The 6,339-nt window shown below is 36.7% G+C and overlaps 1 protein-coding gene across 23 annotated transcripts in view; it reads right to left on the bottom strand.

The window, feature by feature from the left end:
• Nucleotides 1-3,944, bottom strand: part of Nrm (neuromusculin) — a 423,138-nt gene extending 419,194 nt beyond the window's left edge. For 22 of the 23 annotated variants that reach the window (XR_010277925.1, XR_010277926.1, XR_010277927.1 and 19 more), the window contains exon 1: nucleotides 3,801-3,944. The gene's annotated coding sequence lies outside the window, so the exon portion shown is untranslated. Of the gene's footprint in view, nucleotides 1-3,634; nucleotides 3,777-3,800 lie in introns of those variants that run through there. The other variant, XM_064042322.1, reaches the window with a different exon arrangement.
• Between the last annotated feature and the right edge of the window lie 2,395 nt (nucleotides 3,945-6,339).

The raw sequence follows: 6,339 nt of genomic DNA on the forward strand, positions 1-6,339 counted from the left end.
AATATGTATTTACTCCTAATTAATTTATAACGTTCATGAACGATAAGCTTTTGGTCCTTCTGTACGCACGTATTGATTTCCACAAGTACTTCATCGAAGCCATCTTTCATCTGTCAAAACAAATAAAATTCCTTCTTTCACATCAAAACCAATTTAGATGAAACGCTATCACATTATGTTAATACTGACAAACAAACATACACAACTACAGATGCATAATACCGACCGATATTGTCGATATTGATGAATACAAGCGATTTGCTTTACACAGCATCGTAAATCTGAACTATAAACGAGATAAAGACATTTCCATGCAGATCTGAAACACGTTTTAGGGCATTTTTGTCAGACGACTGAATATTTCGCTTTTTAGGGTTCCGTACCCAAAGGGTGGAGTGATGACTTGCGCAAGACGGCTGGCAGGAGCTGGATGCGAGAAGCCGAAAATCGATCTCAGTGGCGTGCACTTGGAGAGGCCTATGTCCAGCAGTGGACTGCGATAGGCTGATGATGATGATGATGACCCAAAGGGTAAAATGGGGTCCTATTGTTTCGCTCCTCTGTCCGTCCGTCTGTTCGTCCGTCTGTCACCAGGCTGTATCATGAACCGTGATAGTTAGAGAGTTAAAATTTTCACAGATGATGTATTTCTGTGGCCGCTATAACAACAAATACTGAAAACTAGAATACAATAAATATTTTGGGGGGCTCTCATACAACAAACGTGATTTTTTTGTCCGTTTTATAAATAATGGTACGGAACCCTTCGTGTGCGAACCCGACTCGCACTTGGCCGGTTTTTCATAGATCTGTTTTTGTTTTGTATTTTTGGTTCAGACAGGATTATAGTCATGAATATGAGCTGTAAAAAGTTGGCGAGAATGAATTCTAATCCTTTGTTTGTTCAGTTTTATTTCGCCCTTAAACGTGAGACGTCGTATGTTAGGGAAAGGTCACTGGAGTCAATTAAAAGACGAAATAAAAAACGTATTTGAGACTTGAACGTTATACAACTTGAAATTGAATCCCGATTGTTTACTATGCTATGTACCTATTTGCTAGGTTGTTAAAAGTCAAAAGTTATCTTTAAACTTTCAATTGCATCATTAACAAGAACTTGAAAAATGCCAAATTGTAAGTCAAAACGCAAACATTCTTATCGAAAAGCACGACAATTTCCAATACGACTTTCACTCTAAGCAACAATTTTAAATATTCTATCTATAAGGAAAACGCGACTTTATATTCTGCTACAAATTCTGGTCCTTTTATCCAAAATACCGGGTCCTTACGCTTAACATTACTCCAATAGCGGATTCATAATAGATTGTCTTTTGTTTTCAGATGGCTTTTACGCGTTACCATCTGATAGACGTACTTATTGCACGATTAATTTAAGAATGAAATCCAGCCAGAGTTTATGAGATTTTAGATTCATCTTCTAATTCCTATCAATTAATAACAAGTTACCAATTTTCGATTCCGAAAGTAACTCTGTCTGTATTTTTCTCACGCTTTCACACCGAATCTACTGAACTTTAAATGAAAGGTACACCCATATAAAAGTGCTTGAGAAAGCGCATTGGCTATGGCTTATCGGAGAGTGGGAAATAGTTTCCTAGGGACTCGGGTGAAACCACGTTAAACAGCTAGTTTTTGACGTGCAGAATTTTTCGACAATTAGTGAAGATGCTGACAGATTTAATAGCCCACAGCAAGTTATTTTCACACAGCAAATAAACACCAATTCCGGCAAAACCATTGATGCAATCCTATCTCCATTAAGAGAAAAAAATATGATGGAAATGGATACCAGTTGTTTACCTTTCCTTATTGAAACAAACGAAAACCGTTACAATATAACGTGAACCCGCGTATCTGCCTACCTTTTGTTTTTAATACTATACTTATGTACCTTCAGTGTTTGTACTTGTAAAATGGTATTAAGTAATAAAGAAGCATGGGAAAATGTGGAATTTTTATCTGGGTGTATGATGAATTATTGGATGATAAACCAAAAGTTAGATCACTAAAAAAATCACACGAAAATACCAGTCATAGATGTTTTAAAGAGGATCCTACCATTCAAATTCCCATCTCCAAATTTGTATAAATAATCAAGCCTGAAAATGGGTTTTTTATTAAATGAAAAGCCTGAAAATAATTGCTACGAAACATGTAGGGGCATTATGCAAACGCATTTCTAGGAACATTTTAAAACAAATTGTTGTCTTTTACTAAAATTGCATAATATAGGTATCCTATAATACCTTTGAGCGCCTGTTATTATCGCATGAAATAAATTGAATTCCTTTCACAGGAATCGGCTGAATATAACGATCAGAGGCAATAACTCAGTTATTTATCGCAGGCAATACCTCAATTTACTTTAATGGCAATAATGTGAAGACAACAAACCGCATTCATGAGTGTTTCATAATTACAGCGCCAAGGAAATTACTGTTCATTACAATCTACCCTATCGTGATACAAAGACAAATCTATAAACCATTTTCCTATTAATCCTTGGTTCTAAAACTTCTTTATAATAGGAAACCTTAACTTAAACAGATTTTCGTAGTACTTATAAATATTTTCCATCATGTTAGCAAATTCAAGTGTGTTCTGTTTAGACTCTGATCCTTTTGTACTAAGAATTGAGTTGTAATAATTATGTGTCGAAGTGTTCTGAAGAAGTTCGTTAGACTCGTCTTGTTCTATCCAAGTTGTTCGTACTTGTAGGTACTCTAAACACTTCATGTGTAACGAATTCTGTGTAAATTAATTCAGAAATTCTTCGTGAGCTAAAGTCTTAATTTGAACTGAAAATGTTGCCTCGTGTTCTGTGATTAAATAAACTCTTTACAAACAAGCATTAATTCAGCGTACGAACAACTTTTGTGGAATAATTCACGTTTGAAATTCCACGAAATTCAACCCCTATATGTACATTTGATGATAAAATATCAGTAAACAGTAAAATGTTGACTCTCAAAAGGCTATCAACAAAATTCTATTTTGGCTCACAGGGAATGCAAACAAAAATTTATTTTAAATGACAGTTATAGCAAGCTTTGGTGAAAGCTCGCAATAAAATGCTTCCCAATTACAATATTTCCCATCAGATTTTTTTTATTTCAAAATTTTGGTCCTTTGAGGCGCGGCTACTATTTTACATCATAGAAAACATCAGAGACTGCTGAAATCGGTCAGTGGGCACTGTTTGCTAGTTTAACGAAAGTGCTCGTGTAATAGATACCCACAAGCTAGCCCAGATGGGTCTCGAGGATATTGTCAACATAGAACCCATACACTTCTATACATTTATCGACTTGTGTTTTTATACCTCATGTGCGAAATTTTGTCGAAAAGGACCAACTTGGGATCGTGATTTGTATGGTGGTGCGAATATTAATGTAATCAATTAACCTGATTGGGCAATATTTTATGAATGTGCCTGAAAGGTATTGTCAGCGATGATTAATGCGCTGAAAAAATAATAGAGCAGCATCCCAGCGAACGTCATCAATCTAATCTAGCTAACAGAACAGATATAAGACGAGAATATATTTCATTCGCCGGACGAGCGGCGCGGACCAACGAAAAATAATATAAATCATTCAAAATAGCTTACGGTCGGCGATTGCGTACACTGAAATCACAAAAATTTGACACTTCCTCGGGTAATAGTTACACCCGAAAATCACAGCTCACTGACCGAAACCTTAGTTTCGCACACGATATCCAACAAGACACAATTCCCGCAGTGATTTAACGATATTATTGTAGTAAATACTGACACAAAGCATCGACGTTTATTAATCCAGATACGAAAACATTCGGCGCGTTCGGTCGTTCGGATGGCATGAAGCGACGAGCGCTCCCCGCGACGTCAGAGCCGACACTGGGCCGACAGGGGCGGCGCGCGCGTGTGTGCGTCGCCGTGCGCACGGGGGTGGCTATGCGCGTGTGTGCGTGCTCTCCAGGTCACCAGAATTCGGTGAAGACAAGCGTTGTGAAGTGGCGTGCCCTATTTTAACTGACTCTTTTAGGTTCAGGCCGCGGAATGCACGCAACTCCTGCCTAGGAGCCCAGAGGAAACTCTGACCACATTACCTCTAAAAACGTTAGTATATTAGCACAATGCGGTTTTCAGAATGAATTTTAATTCTTCGGGAGTCGAGTTTAATTACATGAATTCCTTTCGTGCTCGCAATGAGTAGTGGCGTTAAATCTTTGTGGTTTTACATTAGAGACCCTTTTACTGCGAGTATGTTCTACAGTAATGTGTTTGGCATGTTTTCGAATAAAGCGGTTTAAACAAAAGCTAACTTTAGAGATGATGTTGTGGCGACGTTGTGTGAGCTACAAATTACTATTTCCACGACTCAATCGGTTCACAAATAAACACGTTTTGCGGGTTTTTCGATTAAGTTTTTAGTGTATATTTAGTGCGCAGTTCCGTGCAAGTGAGAGCGGAATTACAATTAGTGCTAAAACACTGTTTATAACTTCGTTTAGTATGAATATGTAAGTTAGATGTTGATTAAATTGCACTTTGTAGAGACAGGTAACCGGGTCAGCGTGCACTCGCTCGCGACATATGAATAGCGAACATTTATTAAAACTACGTGTAAATACGTTGTACGACTTCATGTCTTAATTATTACTTTATATTATTGTGCACTTTAGTTGTAGTCGCGAGGTTTTATAAGTATATCTAAGTGAATCTTTTTGGCCTTTTTAATTCTATGAGACTTTTTCAGCGGTCAACTAGGTAACATACATGTGCTAATGCCAGGGGCCCCATAAAACTTTTGCTTAATCGGATTTCAGAATTCAAATAAAACTAAATGACTAAACCACCCAAATATTTACTCAAATGGCTTTTCAGTTTATCGTCATGTTTCTCAAACCGATATTTGAAACATCCACACATTCAGCAATAAACCGTCACAAGTTGACCAGCAGTTACTGACAGAATTACAATCCTCACTGTATCGAGGAAAACACAATTTTACTTTGTTTGATCTGAAAATCGACACCGGGGAGCGAACGTGCGCCACTCTCATCTCTCTAGACGAATTTGTTAGCGGTTACACGACTATGTACAAAGTGGTACAAAGCCACTGTCCACGAGGTACCAAGCCACCAGATTTTGCCAAAATTATTTCATTTACTCGCTCCAGACTTTAAGCTTCACAGTGAACGCAAAATAGTTACGTATTTTTGCGGATTAGAGTAATCTCCCATCTTAGTGCAAGCTTTTAGTAAGTAAATATAAATCTTTTGCGCTTGTCCGAGTATAAAACAATTAATTTACGATTACCATTTATGTGTGAAGAGAAAAAATAGTTATTTTCTGAAGCTTTGCATCGGGTTAAGATCAAGGGTAATGAAGAGTTACTAACGCATCGTTTACTTGTCTTGTACTATCATTAGTTTTTACTTTTTCTATCTCTGCTACACTTTTTTTGAAAGCAATAATCCTTTATTCGAATTTGAGGCAAAAATAAAATGTACTTACATGAGTAAGTAACCTTTGAAAATTAATAAAATATATTAACTGAGGACGGAATTCTGACCGTTTAAATAAATTCGTGAAGGTAAGAGGACCAGTACATGATATATCTCGGGGATATTTCTAATCAGGTAAGGGATCGGAGATGTTGAGGGATCGAGATCCCCCGATTAATCCCTAACCCTACAGATTTGGGGTGAGATTGGGTCATTTTCACCTTTAGGTTTCTAGTTTTGAGAATCAATCTCACAATAAACCGTGTAGTTTGACATTCTAAATTAAATTTAGGATCGCAAAAGTATTTCTATCTACAACTTACTTAGAAATATGTTGATGAGAATTAGAATTTTACAAGTACCTATAACAAGCTAACCATTTTAAAATTCTTTTGACTCAAGTACTTAATTTTAACGATAATTTGATAACAAACCTACTTCAAAGTTAATGTAACTTAAAATGTACATAAACCTTTACTTAAATAGCACTAGAACGACTAGAAATGACACAATGGGCTTACACCGAGTCCTTAGTTTCGTAGGACTAAAGTAATAGGCTTAATTGGTCCTACGTTGCGGTACGCTAAGGTTCTAAATATTCTAGGCTGGGTTTTGGTCTAATTCCAGCCGTGCCCTCGGCTATGCTATAACTCCTATGAATAATAAACTAAGTGGGTATGCACGGTGCATCTCCGGAGATGTGTGCACCATTTTGCATCTAATAAATATATTCTGTTTACTGGTTTTCGGTTTATATGATTATGAATTTTGTAAGAAATGTAAAGATTTAGGGGAATTTAGGCATATTTTAAACATTGAAAA

This window comes from Helicoverpa armigera, chromosome 28, assembly GCF_030705265.1.
Source record: "Helicoverpa armigera isolate CAAS_96S chromosome 28, ASM3070526v1, whole genome shotgun sequence".
NCBI lineage: Eukaryota > Metazoa > Arthropoda > Insecta > Lepidoptera > Noctuidae > Helicoverpa > Helicoverpa armigera.